We start from the raw sequence: 20,155 nt of genomic DNA on the forward strand, positions 1-20,155 counted from the left end.
CAACAACAACAACAAAAAACCAAAACTGCCAGGCATGGTTGAATATACCTGTAGTCCCAGTTAGGGAAGTGGAGACAACAGGATCCTAGGGTTCTTTGGCCAGGCAGCCTTTGCCTCATCAATGAGATTTAGGTCAATGAGAGGTGACTCATAAAATAAGGTGGCTACCACCAAACAAACATCTGAGGTTGTCCTCTGGCCGTGGCACACACAAGCACATAGCCACACACATCCACCCAGGAAAGTATAAAAAAGTATGTTAAAAGGAGAAGGACTGCAGCCAGAAGTTCAGGCCTCTTAAAGGCTTTAAGCCTGACATACAGCCACTGTTCCACACCGGATAGGAAGGCGACTTCTTAAAACATGATGATGGTTTCATTCACACATCTATTGAATGCCCATTAGGCTGCACACCTTACTGGTGCAAATACAATTAAAAACAAGAGTAGGTAAAGCATTTGACTGCAAGGCAGCAGCTGCCATCACGTAGCTATATATGTACTCTGTGGTGTGTGTGTGTGTGTGTGTGTGTGTGTATGTATGTGTGTGTGTGTACACTGTATGTGTGACACCTAGGGTTAGAAACAGTGATTACCAGGAATGGCTTTTAGAACAGAAGGGAACTAAAAAAGGTGAAATCAGCCAGACAGTGAGAAAGGAAGAAGGGACTAGAAGGCGAAGGTACAGCAGAGCAGGGCAGGAAGACTCAATGCAGGACATGGCAGGGAGGCAGGAAGGGTAGAAGAGAGTACAGACATGATCATGTAACATGATCTGATGGCCACCAGCCTAGGCAGTTCCCGGAACACCGTGGACACAGGCTCTGACTTGGAGAGTGAAAGGTCTGTGTGACCTTGGGAAGTGCGTATCTGTGGGATCGGGCCTCCATATTTACAGTCTCCCCAGTATTGCCTGGGGTGTGAGTTAACCAAACCTGAAGTTCAGGAGTGAAACAGCATGTGGAAACAGCACAGGCTGCAGTGTGGACACAGAGAAGGTGACACCAGAATTCTGTATGAGCCACAGTGAAATCTTTTTGACACACTCAGGGACAACCCCCACACAAAGACCACTCAGCATTCACCTTCCAACCCAAGGGATCTCTTGACACAACGGTGCCATTCAAGAGTGGTGTCCAGCTCCACATCAAGTGGGAGACACTGGGTTGTGTCGGGGGTGGGGGGGTGGGGGGATGCAGGCTGATGTGATCTGAGCCAGTAACAACATGGAAGACAGACAGGATGCAAAACTTGATGCAGGAAACTTACAGTAAACTCCTGAGACTCCCAGGTTGCCAATAGCTGTCCCAGCCCTGTTAACTAACTGTAACTTTGTTAACTAACAAAGCTACAGAGCTGATGTAAGCGTGGAGGCCACAGGTCCACAGGGACCAGGAAGCATCTGTCTATCACAGGCATATGCTAGAAGCTTAGCGTCTGCAAAGGGGTTCCACATTGCATGTAAGTCTCATGGCGTTCCACATCTTCTGCCTTTTATGTATGAGAAGCAATATACTCCAGGTATCCCCAGATCTCTTAAGTATTAGTTCATTTTCGGTACATTTCATTCAGGCCAATATAAGTCTGCTGGCTGGAAGTGATGCACTGCCCACCATTTTGTCATATCTACACATGAAAGCAAAGCAGAAAAGCAGAGGCAAGTAAATAAAGAGATTTGGAGGCTTATGGGATCTCACAGCAACTGGACTGTTACTTCCTAGAGCAGGATCTGCAGAAATCAGGCATTTCTGGAGGCTCCCGCCTAGATACCTTGAGGAACTACCTAGTCATTAAAATAGTAAAAAGGAAAACTTTTGGCTAATGAGGCACATATGGGGCGGACATAAAAAAAAAAAAAATCAGAGGCTGATGAGATAGCTCAGATTAGCAGTTCTCAACCTGTGGGTTGTGACCTCTCAGAGTTGGGGAGGGGTCAAACAACCCACTCATGGGGGTCACAGATCAGATATCCTGCATATTAGATGTTTTCCTTATGATTCATAATGGTAGCAAAACTGAAGTTAAGAGGTAGCAATACAAATAATTTTATGGTTAGGGGTCACCACAGCATGAAGAACTGTATTGAAGGGTGGCCGCATCAGGAAGGTTGAAAACCAGTGGCTTGGGGGGCTGAAGGTTGTGGTGGGGGGAGGGAGGCATGGGGATGAGAGGGTTCCCTCAGGCTCACTGAGCCATCTAGTCTACTTGTGGAGCTCCACACTCATGAGAAACTTTATCTCAACAAAATAAAACAAACCAGATAGACAGTGTCTGAGGAAGGATGTTTGAGGTTGTTCTCTGGCCTCCACATGCATGCAAACACATACATGCACACCTGCATACAACAAGTGAACACAGAAAGTCAGTCTCAGACCTCCAGGCTGGTAACCAGTTGAAAGATAGGAGAATGCTCTTAGCTCGGATGGCAACCCGGGACTCACTGCATCCTGGTGATAATGAACCTGGGAAACTGGTTCAGCCCAAAGACTCGACGGATAGCCTGACTAGGGAGAGGCAGAGTGTTGGGAAGGAAAACCAGAAGGGAAGAGAGCTATAGAAAGGCATGGAAGAGAGTGCCTGGAGTCAAATGGAATGGAGGCCAGCTGAGCGCCCAGGAGATGGCAGGGGCCAGCTGAGTACCCAGGAGATGGCAGGGGCCAGCTGAGTACCCAGGAGATGGCAGGGGCCAGCTGAGCACCCAGGAGATGGCAGAGGCCAGCTGAGCACCCAGGAGATGGCAGGGGCCAGCTGAGCACCCAGGAGACCAGCTCATCCAGGAAATGGTAGTTTTTCTGTTCTGGAGAGACTGGCAGGGGCTGAGGGCAAGGGAAACTGGGGAAGTTGGAACTAATTTAAGAAGCATGGAGCGGTCTGGTGATCACCAGGGATAAGGTAAAAATGCCAAGTCCAGGGAGGTTAGAGCAACGCAAAATTACTGCTGAAATAGGCAGGGTTCCTGGTGAGAGAATGCACAGAAGGTAAGGGAGAGGAGTAAGATTCCTGAGCAGAGGGAGGGCTGGGATTCATGATACAGCTGGGGACATTAGTCACTGACACCAGGAGCCTTCTCTTTCATCTTCTGCAAATTCCCAGTTCAACTTGATTATTTTCCCGGCCTTCCTATCCCACAGTATTTACCATAGATATGCTTTTCTGTCTGTTTTTCCACCATAAGAATGATAATCTCAGGAAGACAGGAGTTGCTATATTTAGCAAAGGCTCCCCCCCATCACTACCCCCCACTCCAAATTGAAGGCACACACAGACCTGGGGAGACAGAGCAGATGAATGGATAAATATGGAAATGCTTATAGGGTGGCCCAGAGGTGACATGTGGAATAAGTCCAGTGGCCTTTATTTTCTCAGGATCATGGGTCATTAGGTCACCTATACAACCTGAAGCATGGAAGGTGCCAGAAAAACCTTTTGTATTGAAGCCTACAATGGGAGAACCAGTTTGCAGTCTGGGGAGGGGGAGGAGCCTAGAGTTTAAAGATAATGGTGTGTGTGTGTGTGTGTGTGTATACACTTGGCTGACTTGGAGCTTACTATGTAGATCAGCCTTCCACATGCTGGGATTTTGAGCATATATATCACTATATCCAGCAGATGCCAGAGTTTTTGACATTAGAAGCATTGCACCTCCAGGTGAGGGGCAAGTCTTGAACATTTTCAGAGGACTGAGTGAGCGGTGTGTGTAAGCCACTGGACCTGACATGGCCATAGAATTGAAAGCCTGCAGCATCAGGACCACAAGAGGGAAAAAAAAAAGGCCAAAGTTCCAAACCATGTGGGAGAAGAAACTGACTAGAAGATGGCAGCAACATGGAGGGGGACCAGGAGCCTTCCAACTCTTCCTTTCTTAATCCATCTCTGACCACTGTCAAGTCACCTTACTTGTGCGATTGAAAATTAGCATCCTTTGGAGATTCAGCAATTTCTGTCTTAGTGTGCTAATCTGTCAAGTTCATGGGAGAAGATTTCTGCATAGATTCTTTCAAAGAAGAAGAAGAAAAAAGGAACGATGACATCGGCTCATGACCTTCAGGAGTCACCCTTAGCTGAACAAAATTTTCAAACACTACTCGGAAAAAAACAGCTAAAACTCCATGCTTGATGGAACCATTATCCATGGCGAAGCTCTTGAGAAATTTTTTGCTTAAATATTGCCAACAGGGTATAATTATTGTTTTAGAGACACAGAAAGTGTTGAAAGCACCTTCAGTTTTTAAGTGTGCTTCAGATACACAAATCGGTAATGCTGACATTTCTCGCATTATCTGTATTCCCATTCTGATACAAAATCTCCAAAGTACGAGATGATCAGATCAATTGTTCTAGAACAGTTCAGAAAAGTAAACTGCCTCCAGGCTTGAAAGAGAAAAGTTAAACCTTCAAACACCTTTTTATGTTCATGCTAAATATAAGAACAGCCTCAGCCAAGTAGTCAAAGCAAGATCCAGGGTTTGGAGATTTCTCAAGAGAGACACGCGGAGATTCTGTTTTGTTCATTAAAACACTAAAAATCCTCAACAGCACCTTCCCTAATACCTGAAGGTGGAGTGCTGTCTTATGTAATAGCAGCTTTCCCTCTCTGCTCTTCGTGGGGGCAAATTAAATACCTAATTCCGCCTAGGATTTCTGAGTACTTTCACCTTACCTGGAGTCACTCAGCGGCCTCGCAATTCCCTGGTCTACAGATGATGAAAATAAATAAGAAATAGCAAAGAGCTGCTACTGCATCCTAGGGATAGAAGCCTGTTGGAAAAGGCCAGTGTGAACTGAAGCCCTTCCCCAAACCCGCTGCCCACCTCCGCACTGCTCAGTCAATGGTTACAAGTGAGAGCCGGTCGCCCGGGACAGGGACCCGCGCACAGGCAAAGTATGGGGTCGGTGCTACCCGTGAGTGCCCAGACGCCTCGGGTTCAGGGTCACGGTTTGTAGCCCTGCTGGACCCACGGTAGCCACGCCGAGCTCGGCGAGCGTTCCGCCAGCCTCGGGCACACCTGGACGCCCGAGTCCTCGGGGACCAGGGACGCGGGAGCCAGGCGCGCTCGCAGCCAGGGCTGGGGCGGTTCGAGAAAGTTCCCGCCCCATCACCCGGTCGCTGTGCTGCCCCGGGGACAGTCCCCGGCTCCCCTCCGAGCGGCGGGGTCCCCGCAGCTGGTACTCACCGGTCCTCGCTTGGATCCCCAGGTGGCGGCCGGAGCCGAGAGGGAGGTCGGCGCGGCGCGGCGCGGCGGTGGGGGGACAGACGGCGGTGACGCGTGCAGCCCGCGCTCCCGTGCAACCACTGCACTAGCCGGCCGGGCGGCGCGGGGGCTTTATCGCCGCCGCCGCCCCCGCCCCTTCCTGCCTCCCCCGCCCCCCGGCCCGCCCCGCCCCGCCTTCCCGCCGCCGCCTTTGTGTGGCAGCCGGCCGCAACGTCTCTGCACCGCAGGGGACTTCAGGACGCCCCCCTGCCCGACCCGCGGTCGCCGGATGCCGCCCTCTCCCGGGGTGGGGGAAGGGGGGTTCGGGTCCCCAGAAAGCGCCGGCCAGACGCGCCAGGCTCGAGGTGCGGCGCCAACCCCGGGTCGAACTGCACGTGGGTCGTCCGGGTGAGCCTGTGGGGAGTGGAGAGGAGTGGGCGACCCAGAAGACAGCGGTGTGCCCCTGAGACTCAGGACGCGTCGTTTGGGGGTGGGGTGGGTGGCGACAGTGTGCAATCCCGCAGGTGATGGAGATAACGGAGCCAGGACATGGAGGTCTAGAACAGGTCCTCCCTTCCAGGTGCCCCAGAGCCAACTTATCCCTGCTTAGTGGATGAGCCAGCTGTGGGATTCCTAGGCACATGTCAAGCAAGGACATGCAGAAAACTGACCCCTTGCTTGTGGTGACAGCATGAAGTACTCTCCGAAGATGCAGGTGTTTTGAACCTGTACCTTCAGCCCATGAGACCTTATCAGTAGGAAACTGCTGTAGACTGGAGGCCAGCAACAGATGGCTGCTCTGTCCCTTGGTCTGTCACCTGGGTGCCCCTTTCTGCAGTCTTCAGTCTTCTGCTCAGGTTAGGTTTGCAGGGACTTTCATGGTCATTTCAGTGGTCTTTGGTGCAACGCCCTCCCCATCAGGCCCCATGTTTGGTCCCATTGAAGAAGAAGAAGAAAATATTGGCGGTAAATCTCCCTAGGGCTGTGAAATAAACTGCACCCACTCAAGAGCAACTCAGATCCAGACTGATACAGCTGCGTCCATGACAGACACTCCCCCCAACCCCGTGTGTGCGTGTGTGTGTGTGTGTGTGTGTGTGTGTGTGTGTGTGTGTTTCACAGTTCCTTTTGTAGGGACAAATGGAAGGTTTGTCCCCCAAATAAGGAAATGCAGTCTACAAAAAATAAAAATAATAAATAAATAAATAAATAAATCCCCCACCTCGTTGCTCTACAGTCATGACAGTTTACACATCCCATATATTTTTCTTGTCCCTTCTGTCCCAAATGCCCCTGAGAGACTGCTCTCTCTCCTTCTTCGGGCTCCAGTCAAACCTTACTTCCTCTGGGAAGCCTTCTTTGACTTCAGAGTTCAAGTCACTTCCTTCCTCATCATTTTTTTTTTTTCGTAAACCTCATTATGATTTGATTTTTTTTTCCCTATTTGCTTCTTGCTGTTTTTCTCTTCTTCTTCACAATATGTTACCAGAGAGCAGCAGGAGAGAGAGAGAGAGAGAGAGAGAGAGAGAGAGAGAGAGAGAGAGAGACAGAGACAGAGACAGAGAGACAGAGAGACAGAGAGAGAGACAGAAAGAGACAGAGAGACAGAGACAGAGAGAGACAGAGGCAGACAGAGGCAGACAGAGACAGAGAGACAGAAACTAGTCGAATATGGTTCCCAGCTCAGGGCATCCCCTGTGCCCAGAGCGTTGTTCAACACTCAGCAATTGCTCAGAAATGTGTGTAGATAGAATAAACAGATCAAGGAGCCTTTCAGATGTGGTAATGACAGGCTTGTAGTGGGGGCTTGCCTGGGTGGAGTGGGCTGTGGATACGAAGAATTCAGATGAGGTCTGGTGGGGGAGATGAGAGAAGAAAGCCCAGAAATGAGAAAAAACACCCCTGCAAGCACCCTTCCATACCCATGTGTGTGTGTGTGTGTGTGTGTGTGTGTGTGTGTGTGTGTGTTTGACTTGAAAATCTGAGAGCTGCTTTCCAGATGAAGGCATTACAGGCTGAGGTTGTAGCTAGGTGGAGAGGCGCTTGCCTCATGTGCACAAGGCCCTGGATTAGGGCTCAAGTGCTTCAGATAGGAAGGGGGAGCAGATAAGAAACTTCTGGAGCAGTGTTTCTCAACCTCCCTAATGCTGCAACCCTTTAATACGGATAGTCCCTCATGTTGTGGTGTAGGATAGAAGAAAAAAATCATTTAATAGAAATATATAGTGTATAAGCTTTTACTTTAAGGGCATGGAAATTTTCTCTGAAATGAGCCAAGAATGTAGAAGCCAGTTGACCACAAAGGCAGTCATCTAGGTGGTTCTAGGGAGCGGTCAATCACAAAGTGAATGACAATGACAATAATAAAGCCACATTCTTGAGAATAACAAGTATGCAGGATGTTTTTCTCACAACCCTGACTCCTGACTAAAGCATGGGTTGGGTCCCTCTGAAATTTTCCACTGTTTTTATGTTTCCTTGGTAACCCCCTTAGCCCCCTAGTTTGTGGTTTTTCCCTTTAAATACCTCTCACTTCTTGTGCTCAGGGTCGAGCTCCTCTGCCTTGCATGGGTAATGAACTCGACCCCAGTATACTGGCCTATCCCAAATAAACCTCATGTGCTTGCAGCAAGATCGGTCTCTCATGAGTTATTGGGTGGTCGTGTCATCCCGAGACTTGAGTGAGGGTCTCTCCAGCTCTGGGGGGTCTTAAAGTGGTAATCTCCAACCATAACACTATTTTCCTTGCTACTTCATAACTGGGATTTTGCTAGTGTTATGAGTTGTAATATAAATATTAGTGTTACCCGGTGATCATACTTGATCCCTGTGAAAAGGTCATTTGACCCCTAAAAGTTGAGAATCACTTTACTAGAGAGCCAAGCTTGAAGTGTGAGTGAAGGCTGATAAACAGGGCTTGCTGGATTCTCTGCATCCACTTCTATCTCACGGTCTTTATGCTGACACTGCTAATTGAGATAGTTGTAGGTGTCCTGTTTAGATCCCCATACACTTTGTCCAGGTTTTTTCCTCAGGGCTGACATTTTACAAAGCGATGTCATAATATCACATGGATTCTGTGGTTTGTGTCTCAAACACTATTTGCCATTCTAAATTCTCAGGAAAGCTATCTAAAGGCAACTGGTTTTGGGAGAAATGCACAAACATCGAAGGATTTGAGTGTCTTGTAATGCAGCTCATGTCTCCAAAAGGAAAACCCTCTTATTTTCCCAGTTAGAGCATAAACAGGATTTAGTCCAGAAATTCTCAGCCTATGGGTGAACGACCCCTTTGGAGGTCAATGACTCTTTCAGAGGGGTCACATATCAGATTTCCTGCATATCAGGTATTTACATTTTGATTCATAACAGTTACACAGTTACAGTTATGGAGTAACAACGAAAATAATTGGATGGTAGAGGTCACCACAACATGAGATGCTGTATTAAAGGGTTGTAACATTAGGAAGGTTGAGAGCTACTGGTCTGGATTCTATCAGATACACTGTTCAGGAGTCTTTAGGATGTGCTACTTTTGGTTACAATATCACAAGTGACATGCCTTTCCCTCTTCTCCCCAGCAGTGTGGAAGGAAAGGTTTTTGAGCAAGGCTGTACTTGATGTGTCAGTTCTGAAATCAGGCAAGATACAGTGTTAACTAATAGACTAAAATAAGCCCAGCCACTAAGCGAAGTGTTCTTTCTCTCTCTTTGGCCACTGGGTGGGATGGATTATGGACTTCCCCCAGAGAAAAGGAGTCTAAACAAAGCCTCATTCTGCCAGCGGGATCTGCTAGGAATACCAACGACACTTGTGACTGAGTGTGCGTGGCTGCTGTTGGCCCACCTTCCTCATGCCCCACAAGGCAGGGCAGCAGCAAAAATCCAGGGTACACTTGACATGCCATTCACACCACCAGGCACTCGGCTATCCATCATCGGTACAGGGGTGGATCCAGAGAAGGTGTGTGCCTACCTTTGCTGGAGGGCTCAAGGCTGCAGGTTTTCCTCTTTGTATCCAACTCTTCTTGAAAGTATATTTCTCAAAGACCTGTGCTTCCATGGGATATGTCCTTCCCGTCTCTGTCTCAGCTTTGTTTGAGCAATACAAATCACTTAATTTCTACCTGGCACTTTCTTCCCCAACTTCACATTCACAGTAGGATTTCATTTCATCCTTCAATTGTGTAGCTTGCCTTAATCTTCAGCTCCAGCTTCAAGCTGTTTAGTCTTAAAAAAAAAAAAAAAAAAAAAAAAAAGTGACCTGGCATTTAGCCAGCTCTAGCCAGGGTTCTGAGTTTGGCTTTGTGTCCATAAGCTGCAGTTGGGAGAGACACAAGAAATTCCCAAACAGAATAAAACAAATGATCTATTTAGTCTCGTTTCCTCTGTTGGATGGGGTCCAGTGCCGAGTGCCATGGAATAAATGTGAATCCCCCACCCCACCTCCACTGCTCCCCAGCAGACCCACATAAAGTGACCTTGTATTGGAGTAAAAGCCGTCCTTAGCTCCCAACTGGGTGATGATGTTTTGTCTGGAAGACCGAGGGAGATTATGATACTAAGATAGTGGCAGTTGCGTCTTTCCTATCTACCCTCTATTTAAAAGATATTATACCACAGAGCTGCTTGTTACACAACATTACAGATGCAAATCCTGTTTTGTAAGACTGTTCCAACCCGGAGAAAGGAGACTGGTTATAACAGTCCACTTACACAATTACCTTCTGAGGCCCTTGCATCGCTGTTTTGTCCCTGTTGAGCTTATAAAAGACATTTGTCTTTTTATTTCCCTTTAAAGTTGGCTTTCAAGTAAATCCAATTTCCTCTTTTCTGTAACTTCTGAAACTGATTAAGGCAGAGGGTGGGTTTGCTCTTTCTTATTGTCTACTTTTCAGCGATGACTTCAGAGCACGGCCATTACTGAGTGCTAGGCTGGGCATTACTTCCTGCTTACGTCTCAGCAAGCATGACAGAATGCGCAGGTTTTAAGAATCACAGTGGCTCCCCGTGATTCAAGGAACCTATCGCTTCTTTGATCAGCGTTTCAATGGATGCTACCTGCCTACTTGTATGAGTTTCTTAAATCTAGCCACTCGGGCCCATCGCTGGTCTCTCCTTTGCCCCTTCCACCTTTCAGCCCATCCTTCTCTCCCGAAATTACCAAGAATATTGCTAAACCCAGTAGATTTTTATTGTTCCTCGTGATCTTCCGGCAGTAGTGAATTCCTGTGCTTTTCCTGTCTTTTGCTATTCTTCCAATTCCTTCACTTGCCTGGCTCTTTCCCTCCTCATCCCCCTCTTCCTATAGATGAGACCGACTGCCCTTGGCTGTATCTTTTCTAGGCTCCCAGACTGAGATGCATGCCTATGGATATGTAGCCAGCCGTTATCCATTCTTCCCACCTCTGTGTCTAGTGAAGCCCTTCTGCTTCATGTACCATCTTGTTGGGAATAGAACTGTCTCCACCTTCCCTAGCTTGCCATACAACCAAGTGAATGGATTCCCTCCCAGTTCTTTGAGTCTTCCAAGGATTGGGAAGACTAGCCAGAGGCTTGCTCATCCCAGCCTAATGAGATCATGCATGATCTGGATCTCTGGACTGTTCTTGTCTCTCCCTTTCCAAGTAGAAGCTCAGGAATGTGTGTTTCTGTGAGCTCTTTCTACTTTAGAGGAACATTTATTTCTGTAGCATAATTGGGGACCCTTCACTGACTTCTGGATACCCATGAGTTTGTTAGCTCTGGATGAATTCCAAAACTGTATTTATAAGTAGTTTGGATTATTGTTCTGAGGGGATGTTTTTGTATAATATATACGTGTAGTGTATATGTGTAATGTATATGTTCAATGTATACGCACAATGTGTAGGCATAACATATAGGTAGAATGCATATATGTACGTATATTGTAATGTATAGGTGCAATGCATAGGTGTAATGCATAGGTGTAATGTATATGTATGGGTATGTGTATATGTATGGACACATACACATACACATATATACACATAGTCACCAAATGCCTAGTAGGTTTCATAGGTGTAATGTATATGTATGTGTATGTGTATATGTATGGACACACACACATACACATATATACACACAGTCACCAAATGCCTAGTAGGCAGCTTCACTTAATATTTCACCATCACATTCTATTTAGCAAGTCTAAAATCAAACATGCTACCTCTGTCCATGTATTATTAATCTTGTTGCCAGGACAAAACATCTGACCCGAACAATGGAAAGAAGGGCTTCTTTTGGCTCACGAGACCAAAGGTACAGCCCATGATGGCAGGGAAGTCAGGTGAGCAGGAACCTGAGGCAGCTGATGCCACTGCATCTGCAGTCAGGAGTCGAAGAGCAACGAATGTTGGGCCTCTGATAGTTCTCTCTGTCTTATTCAGCCTGGGACCCTAAGCCCATGGAATGATGTTACCCTCTGCACCTCCATGAACCTTTTCCAGACAATCTTTTACATTGTCTAAAAGCCTGTTGCCATGGTGACTCTAAATCTCATTAAGCTGACCATTAAGATGAGTCATTGCCATCCTCAAATGAGTTCCTCTTCATATGGTTGCTAACAGGAGCGACTGAAGCCATAAAGAAAAGAATGAGTTTGCATTCCTCCTTGGTCCTTAACCACCTCATACTCTGCTAGTCCATGGGCATTGTTTCTTCCCTACATCGTACTTGTTCAATCCCCTTCCATGTTTTTTCCCAATGAGTTCACAACCCTATTACTTAACTCCTAGAGCACGCCAAGTCCACCTTCCTACTCTGGAAGCTGCCAGAATCTGTCTACAGCTGCTTAGTCTTTCCTAAGTGTTGTATCTGTTATCTGCTGAGATAACACCCTTCATGTGACTACAGTCCAGTCTTCCGCATAGGCAGTCTTCTGCAGAGAGGTTAGGCACACACCTTGGCATTTGAATGCCTGTGTTCAGATTCTTAGCCTCATTGCTAAGTTAATGATAACTTGGTTCCTGAGTCTCTGTTTCCTTTTTTTCTTCCAGAATGCGGACTAACCATAGAATTCATAGGTTCAAGTGATGACTAGTTAATCCACGAAAAGGGTTTAGCAGAGCACCTAACACATCCTAATTGCTCAGAATAAAAAGTGCCATGAAAGCCCACACAGTCTATCCTATCCTACATTTGTAATATCTCGTTTCTTTCTGCTATATTCTTTAAAGCCTTATCAATCATAATTATTTACCTATGATTACAGTGCCTTTATTTCCTATCAGTATGCCATCATTCAAAACATTTTCTCTTCCCCTATGGCCTCTTTTCTCATCCAGGAAACCACTTAGCCCAAGTTGCCATAGTTTAAATAACAACTGTCGTTTGCTTGTTTGCAGTTCTATGTTTCAGCCCCAGCAGAATTCAGCTGGGGTGGCTGGTGTCTGATTCACTCTGTGTTGTCTGACCATACTGGTGCAACTGCAAGCTGAAGGTGGCTTCACTCTCATGTGAGGCTCCTTGGTGGGGATGCCTGGAACTCTATTTTTGTCTTCTCCAGTGTCTCTCCATCTTTGTGTTCCTCCTTTCATCTTATCACACTTTATACTCAAAGGCATCTCCTCTCCGTGGTTTTTCCAGGAGTAGTTAGACTTCGTGTTAGAGTTCAAACCTCCAGATGGTGAAAACCAAAGCTGAAATGTCTCCTAAAGACTTGGATTTAGCATGATGTCAGTTCTGTGGCCACGATTCAAAGCAAGTCATGAACTGAGATCCAAAGAGGAAAAGTTGGTTCCGCCTCTTGCTGAGAGGCATGCCTGTCTGTTTATGCCACTGACTGAATGGTATATGAATGGGTGTTTATTTGTGGTAGCTGGGACTCTAAGAACAAGGTGTTAGCTGTGCTGGGTTTTAGAGACTGTGTATTTTACCCATGACTGCTTTCTCATTGTTTCTCACCTGTCAGAAAGTAGGGGGGAGGGAAAGGAGGAGGAATGGAGAAAAGGAGGATTGGACAGAGGGAGGGAAACCACACACACACACACACACACACACACACACAATACACACACGCAGAGAGAGAGAGAGAGAGAGAGAGAGACAGACAGACACACACACACACACACACAGAGAGAGAGAGAGAGAGAGAGAGAGAGAGAGAGAGAGAGAGAGAGAGAGAGAGAGAGAGAAACAAGTTAAGGTAGGAAAGGTTTCTTTTGGCTCATGATTAGCCATGGTAACGGAGGCACAGCCGTGTTCCTGGCAATGGAAAAGCCCTTCAGGATCTTCTCACATCTCAGTGAGCTAGAAAGCAGAGCTCTCAAGCTAGAAGAGGGGTTGGTCCTAACGCTCACAGGTCCACATTCAGTGACCCAACTCCACCGTCCATGCCTCCTTCCCTAGAAGTTACATCATAGCCTCCCAAACCTGTGATACCAACACTGAACAAAGTGTACAAGCAAAACAGTGTGCAAGCACATGATCCTTGGGACGACCCATGTCACACCAAAACCATAGTGCCAGTGTTTCTGGGTTAAGACATCATACTTAAGGCCTCATTTAATCTTAATTACCACCTTAAGTATCCTGTCTTCAAATACAGTCACATAAGTGACTGTAGGGATTCAAGATATAAAATTTGGAAGACCAGGAATTTGGTTTATAATAAGGTAAATCACAAAACCACCTTTTGGGGGATATGTGGTATAAAACAGGCTACGTTGACTGTTTGGGGGCACAATCTACCACCTCTCTCCCTAAGACTATCACAGTTTTTCTTTCTCAGCCAGTACCGATCTCTCTCCTCACTCAGCAGCCCTGTAACTGAGTGTCACCTACTTACTGCATACAATCACATCCTATCTTCAAGACAAGGATTTGGCTCTGGATAGCTCTATTTTTTTTTCATACAGTTCCTTCAATTGAGAAAACTATAGTCAGTCATAATGAAATAATATTATTACAGAAGACTATGATATGATTGTTGGATGACTGGACAATCCAGTTCATTTCACTGTTCCAAAGGAGGACAGCCACTCAAAGACCAAGTGAAGTTTTATACTTGGAATGATGGAAAGAACTCAAAAGACTAGACACTGGAATCCAGAAGATCTAGATTCCTGTCCATTTCTGTCACTCTCTTGGGATCATCCGGATGTCATTTAATGTCTTTGAGATGCAGTTTCCTTAAGACTAAAAGAAGAACAGAATTCCTTTCATAGGGCTAGGTGAAACATACTGTAAACTCCAAGGTACTTCATGTATATTATTATTATTATTATTATTATTATTATTATTATTATTATTATTATTAACAACTATCCAGAAATACAGTTGTCTTTCCTGGTCCAGCTCAAGTTGTTGTTATTGAGTCTGTTCTACACCAATTTCTATGGTCTATATGTTTGTGTCCCTCTAAAGTTCACATGCTGAAAATTCTTAACCAATGGATGCTATTAAGAGGTGATGTCTTGCTGGGTAGCGGCAGTGCTTGCCTAAAGGCCCAGCCCTTGGGAGGCAGAGGCAGGTGGATCTCTAAATTGAGGCTAGTTCGATCTACAGAGTGAGCTCCAGAGGAACAGAGAAGCCCTGTCTCAAAAAAAATAATCCAACCAACCAGCCAGCCAAACAAACAAACAAAAAAGAGGTGAGATCTTTGGGACATGATTAGACCATGAAGATTCTTCATGAGTGGATTTATGTGCTCTTAAACAAGAGGCCTGAGAAAGACCCTTATCTACCTGCTCTATGATGCTGTAGACTCCTGTAGGATAGAGAGGAGATGAAGATGGCCATCCATGAGCCAGGAAACGGACCCTCACTTGACTCTGACTCACCTGCCACCTTGTTCCTAGAGTTCTGAGCTTCAAGAATGGTGAGAAATAAATCTCTGTTCCTCACAGTACATCTAGTCTAGGGCATTTTGTAAGAGCCTCCCAAGCCAACTCTTTGAATGTACCTTCTATCATGCCTGGAACATGGCCGAGCAACAAATGATAATATTTATTATGCGTTTCCCCAGATCCTATTGACAGGTGTCAGAGAGGGGGAATGGGCGACAAAGACAAGTGTTGAAAGATGTGATGGTTAGTCCTTTACAGAAAGGAAGAATTTATCCCCAAGTTCTTGACTTCCTGCCAGACTAGAAAGCTTTCTAAGAACTGTGTCAGTTTGTATATAGATGTTTGGGCAGACCCCATGGACCCTCAGAGTTCACTTAGTTCACACAGAGATGACAAGCTAATTCCCAAGGTAACTTTTGAGTTAAGAACAATTATCATTAATGTAATGGGCCAGTTGTTAAGACCAGACTCTTGGTGCTAGCTGGCCACAGGGCACAGCTGATCTGTGCTGTGTCTTGTGGCACTGTCATACAGCAGTTCTTACTCCAGGCCACTGGGGTCTCAATTATGAAGAGGTACCCTGCTCCCACTTAGCACCATTTTGGTTTTAGTGAAGGTAACACTGACCCCATGTTTATGAAACTCAGAGAAAAGACTGGCTCTGATTAAAGAACAGAAGCCAATTATTGTTATACCAGACTTAGAGAGCCATGGTGACTTTTTAAAGCAATTATCACACAAAGAGCCAGCTAAAGGGCCATTCTCAGCCTCTCCAGTCTACTTTGGAGACCTTTGCCCCAAAAGGTTTAGAGATAAACAGCTAAGCTTGACCTAATGCCAGTGAGCCATGGACCAGTTGTATCTGTAACAGCTTAGCATTGAGAATATCTTCAAAGACTTCTACAATGAGGAAGGAGCCTTACGCATCTTCAGGCTACTGGGTTAAAGTATACCCCACAGGGAATCTGCGGGATCATCTTGGAGATTCTTGTTGAAGAATGCGCTAGGGAGTCCATTCTTCACATCTGTGCATTGGGCGGCATTCCTGTGAATCTCAACTTGTTACCAAGCTTGTTGTTTATGCACAGTGATCAAAATTGACGTACGTCCCCCATTTCTAAAGACAGTTACCCTCTCCATCAACCTCACAAATTTGCCTGCTAAGCAGCATCTCAGGCCTGCCACACCTACAGCATTCATAATTTTTTTCCTTGAGATGGAGGGGGTCTCACAACACAGCCCTGGCTGGCTTAGAACTCACTATGTACACCAGATTGGTGGTGAAGTCACAGAGGTCCACCTGCCTCTGCCTCCAGATTACTGGGATTAAAAGTGTGTACCCCAGTACTCTGGGTCAACAACCTTTTTTTTTTTTTAAAGAAAAAAAGAAAAACAATTCTTAATAACATTCAGTTGAGCCACATGAACATTAAAGTTTAAGAAAGCTGATCTCACTTGCTGGGGGCTGCAAACCAACTGACTTGTTCTAGGCCTTAGGTAAGCTGAAGAGCCCATGCCTGGAGCCAGTTAGATCAGTGTTCTTATCTAAGCCAGCTCCTTTCCCAGCCTGCAATCTCAGGCAATTCCTCACATACCTTTGAACGTCCCATTATTTATCATTGAAGGAGTAGTCAAACTACCACACAGACTCACTGGGAAGTTGGAATGAGATTATATAAAAGACAACACACACACACACACACACACACACACACACACACACACACACACAATCTCATAGCTTTTAATCAGCAGCTATTATGACCACTATTTTAATTTAGATTTCCCGATTCTGCACTGCTTCCTAAGTGTTCCACATCACGGTGCAATGTGACCCATCTTTTAAAGGCTATTTTATCTCATTTAGATTCCAGGGTTTGAAGGAACGGGGATAAGAGAGGGAGTGTCCAGAGGAAGTAAACAGAATGTGGTCCAGCAAGGGTTTCAGGCTCTTGTTCTGGGCCTCTTCTTTGCTTGGCTGTCCGTGAAGGCTTGCAGAACCAACCAGCTGCCTTAGCACAGGCAGGCCATGCGTGTGAAGCTCCTGCACACAGCTCGGTCTCCTTAGCTTTCCAGCGTTGCTCACTACTGTGAGCTTCCTCTCTGTCCCAGCCTTGGGCAGCCTCCTTCAAAACAGTCTCCTAGGAGCCCTGAGGCCTCCTGGGCCTTCCACCTAACAAATGTCATCCACATTGAGGCGTCTTGTAGAAAACTGCCCAGCTGAGGTGAGAAATGAGTTTTAACACTGGCTACACTTCCCTTCAAATGATACTCACATTTTAATAATATCTTTTCTTGTCTTAAACCCCAAAGGCAAGATGTGTCTTTCTATTCAATGATGCAGATTGTATTTGAGTAGGGGTGAGTATAGAACCTCTTGCCATTTTCTTTAAAATTTCAAATCCTGAGGTTGTAAACAACAGATCATACTATCTTACGTTACATTAAACTTTCTCTGGAGTCTCTCTCTCTCTCTCTCTCTCTCTCTCTCTCTCTCTCTCTCTCCCTCCTCTCCTCCCTTCCTCTTTCTTTTTCCCTTCTTCCCTTCTTTCCTACTACTTTATCTTACGCATTCTTTCTCACGTACAAGCTACTTGGCATTTCAAGCTCAATAAACCCTGGCTTCGGAGTCAGACTTCGTGGATTCGAATCCAAGCTCTGTCATGCGCTCCTTCTAGACTGTGGACAGTTTGTATAATTCTCTGCCCTTGTGTTCACTTACCTGACCTGTAAAACAGAGAGGATGCCACACGCCAACCTGGGCACTGAGGTTCCAGAGAAGACGGGCCCCATTTCTGTGTGTGGGGAAGAGGGAGGAGAAAGGGGAAATAGTCTTAGTAAGCTCGGAGTGGGAATCGTCCCAGGACCTGTACCTGAAGTCCTAAATCTCCTAGCTGTGTTTGGCAGATTTGGCTTTAAGCTTCCTGGTAACTCAGCCCAGTTAGAGAATCACGACCTTTCTGGGCACTAAATCTAAAAAGTATCCCCATGGATCTTCAGGAAGATGGCATTATTGGATGGTAACAAGTAGTAGATCAAGTTGAGGTTATGATGTCACGAGGCCCTCTACGAGCTGATAACATTATACCCAGGCACAAACATAGAGTTCTGTAACTGAGGGAATAAAAGCAGGAAAGTGGTACCATCCGGGGAACTCGGGCAACTCAGAGCCTTAATACTGTTGCCTAGACCAAGGGCATATGGGTTATTTATTTATCTTAATTGCATAAATGCCTGTCTGTCGGGGCTGGGGGGTTATGTGCACATCAGTACAGAGGTCAGAGGATCCCCTGGAGCTAGATTTCCAGGAGGTTGTGAATTGCCCAACATAGGTCCTGAGAGCTCATCCTTGATGAGTCACCTCTCCAGCCTCCTAAACACGAACTTTAGAACACCAGTTCTCAGCCTTTTTAAAAAAATGATCAGCAATTAAAATTTGGTACTTTGAAATAATTTTTAGGGCTTATAACAAAGTCGAAAGGGTAATATTGAGCGTCCATCATTTGTCGCGGTTTAAAAACGAATCATGACACCCTGTCAGGAACTAAATTCCACCAGGCCTTCTTGGATGTCACCACTACTTCCTCCAGCGTGTAATTGTAACTCCAGGTTCCCATAAAAGGTACCCATTGCGTTTAGTCACCGTGTTTCTTTAGTCTCCTGTAGTCGGTGACAGGCTGTGACAAGTTCTTAACCTTTTCCAGTTTTTCATAATCTTGACAGTTATGAGCCAATAGCTGTGTCATATTGGGTACCTCTGGATTTGTGTTTTCCCAGTGTCCCCTCGTAACCGGATGGGGATTGCAGGACTCAGGGAAGACCACAGAGCCAAGCTTCTCTCTTTGTCTCCTCCCATCATCTTGGGGCTGCATGAAGTCAGGATGCTTCATCTTGGCAGTTCCTTTGGTCATTTGGCTCAGGCAGTATCTGCTATGTTTTTTTTCACTGAAAGCCACCGTTTTACCCTTTTATCCTCTATAATTTGAAAAGAATACTAATACTTTTACTTTTTAGGGGTTGTTTCTACATTAATCCTGCCTCTTTCTCTCCCCTTCCAGCTTCCCCTTCCTTCCTCCCAAATCCATGATCTCATGATCTCTTCTTTAGCTATTACTGTTATGCAGTCCCTATACACACATGTATGTGCAGCTGCTAAGTACTGTTTAAACCTGCTTATCTGTACATGGGTTTCGGGTTGATGATCAGGGACAGGACAGACAGCCTTATGTGGGAGCTTGTCCCTGGAGGAGACTGCTTCTCCTTCTGTCAGCAGGCATTAATAGCCTGTAGCTCTTCATCTAGGGGTCCACACTGGCATGTCAACAAGTGTTGCTATTATCTCCTGTTCCCTTGATGCTCATGGCTAAGCCCACCTCGAATGAATGGAGGTTAAACCCCGCCTATCGGTGGGAATATCTGCTTTGGTTAAATAGAATTGTTCTGTAGTAAAGACGTGTCTCTTCACCTATTTAGTTCAGTCCTATATGTATATCAATATGGATTCATATAGGTTTACACTTTGGGATGTGATACAGAACCACATCATGTTTTCACTCTCCAATTTCCAGACTCAGCCACCGAGGCCTCTTCCTACATCCCTTTCATGTGCCCTTAACCTCTTGTCCATTGCCTCCCCCCTTACCCCCCATCCCTTCTTTTGCCTTTTGGACCAAGATGTACCAGGCTCACCAACAATTTATCTTTCCATCCCCAACAAGGAGTTGAAGTGATGGTTCCTCTCATTAGCAAAAAAGGTAGGTAGAAGCCTGGCTCTAGACACTATGTGTGCTTCTTGCTACCAAGACATACAACAGTTTTCAACAGTGCAGTTTTAGTGCATGTGTCCTGCTGATGGGCAGAGTGGGGACTTTTCTTCTTGCCGTGGCAAAATCGCCAACGAGAGTGAACTAGAGGGAACGGGTTAGTATGGGATCATGGTTTCAGGGGATACAGTCTATCCCAGGGAGAAGGAAGAAGGAAAGGCTCCCAGGCACACCTGAGTGGACCAGGGAAAAGGAAACATCAGTTCTCAGCTGCCTCCTCCCTCCTCCTGCCTCTTTTATTCTGTCCCAGATCCCATCCCCTGGGATGGTGCACCACTAGGGTGGGCTCCCACTTTCTTTCTTTCTTTCTTTCTTTCTTTCTTTTTTTTTTTTT

At 46.0% G+C, this 20,155-nt stretch overlaps 1 protein-coding gene across 1 annotated transcript in view; it reads right to left on the reverse strand.

Annotated features, from left to right (window-relative positions):
• Serpine2 (serpin family E member 2) overlaps positions 1-5,337 on the reverse strand; it is a 65,338-nt gene extending 60,001 nt beyond the window's left edge. The window contains exon 1 of the mRNA XM_031368139.1: positions 5,174-5,337. The gene's annotated coding sequence lies outside the window, so the exon portion shown is untranslated. The remainder of the gene's footprint in view (positions 1-5,173) is intronic.
• Positions 5,338-20,155: the final 14,818 nt, after the last annotated feature.

The sequence above is a fragment of the Mastomys coucha genome, unplaced genomic scaffold, assembly GCF_008632895.1.
Source record: "Mastomys coucha isolate ucsf_1 unplaced genomic scaffold, UCSF_Mcou_1 pScaffold14, whole genome shotgun sequence".
Classification (NCBI taxonomy): Eukaryota; Metazoa; Chordata; class Mammalia; order Rodentia; family Muridae; genus Mastomys; species Mastomys coucha.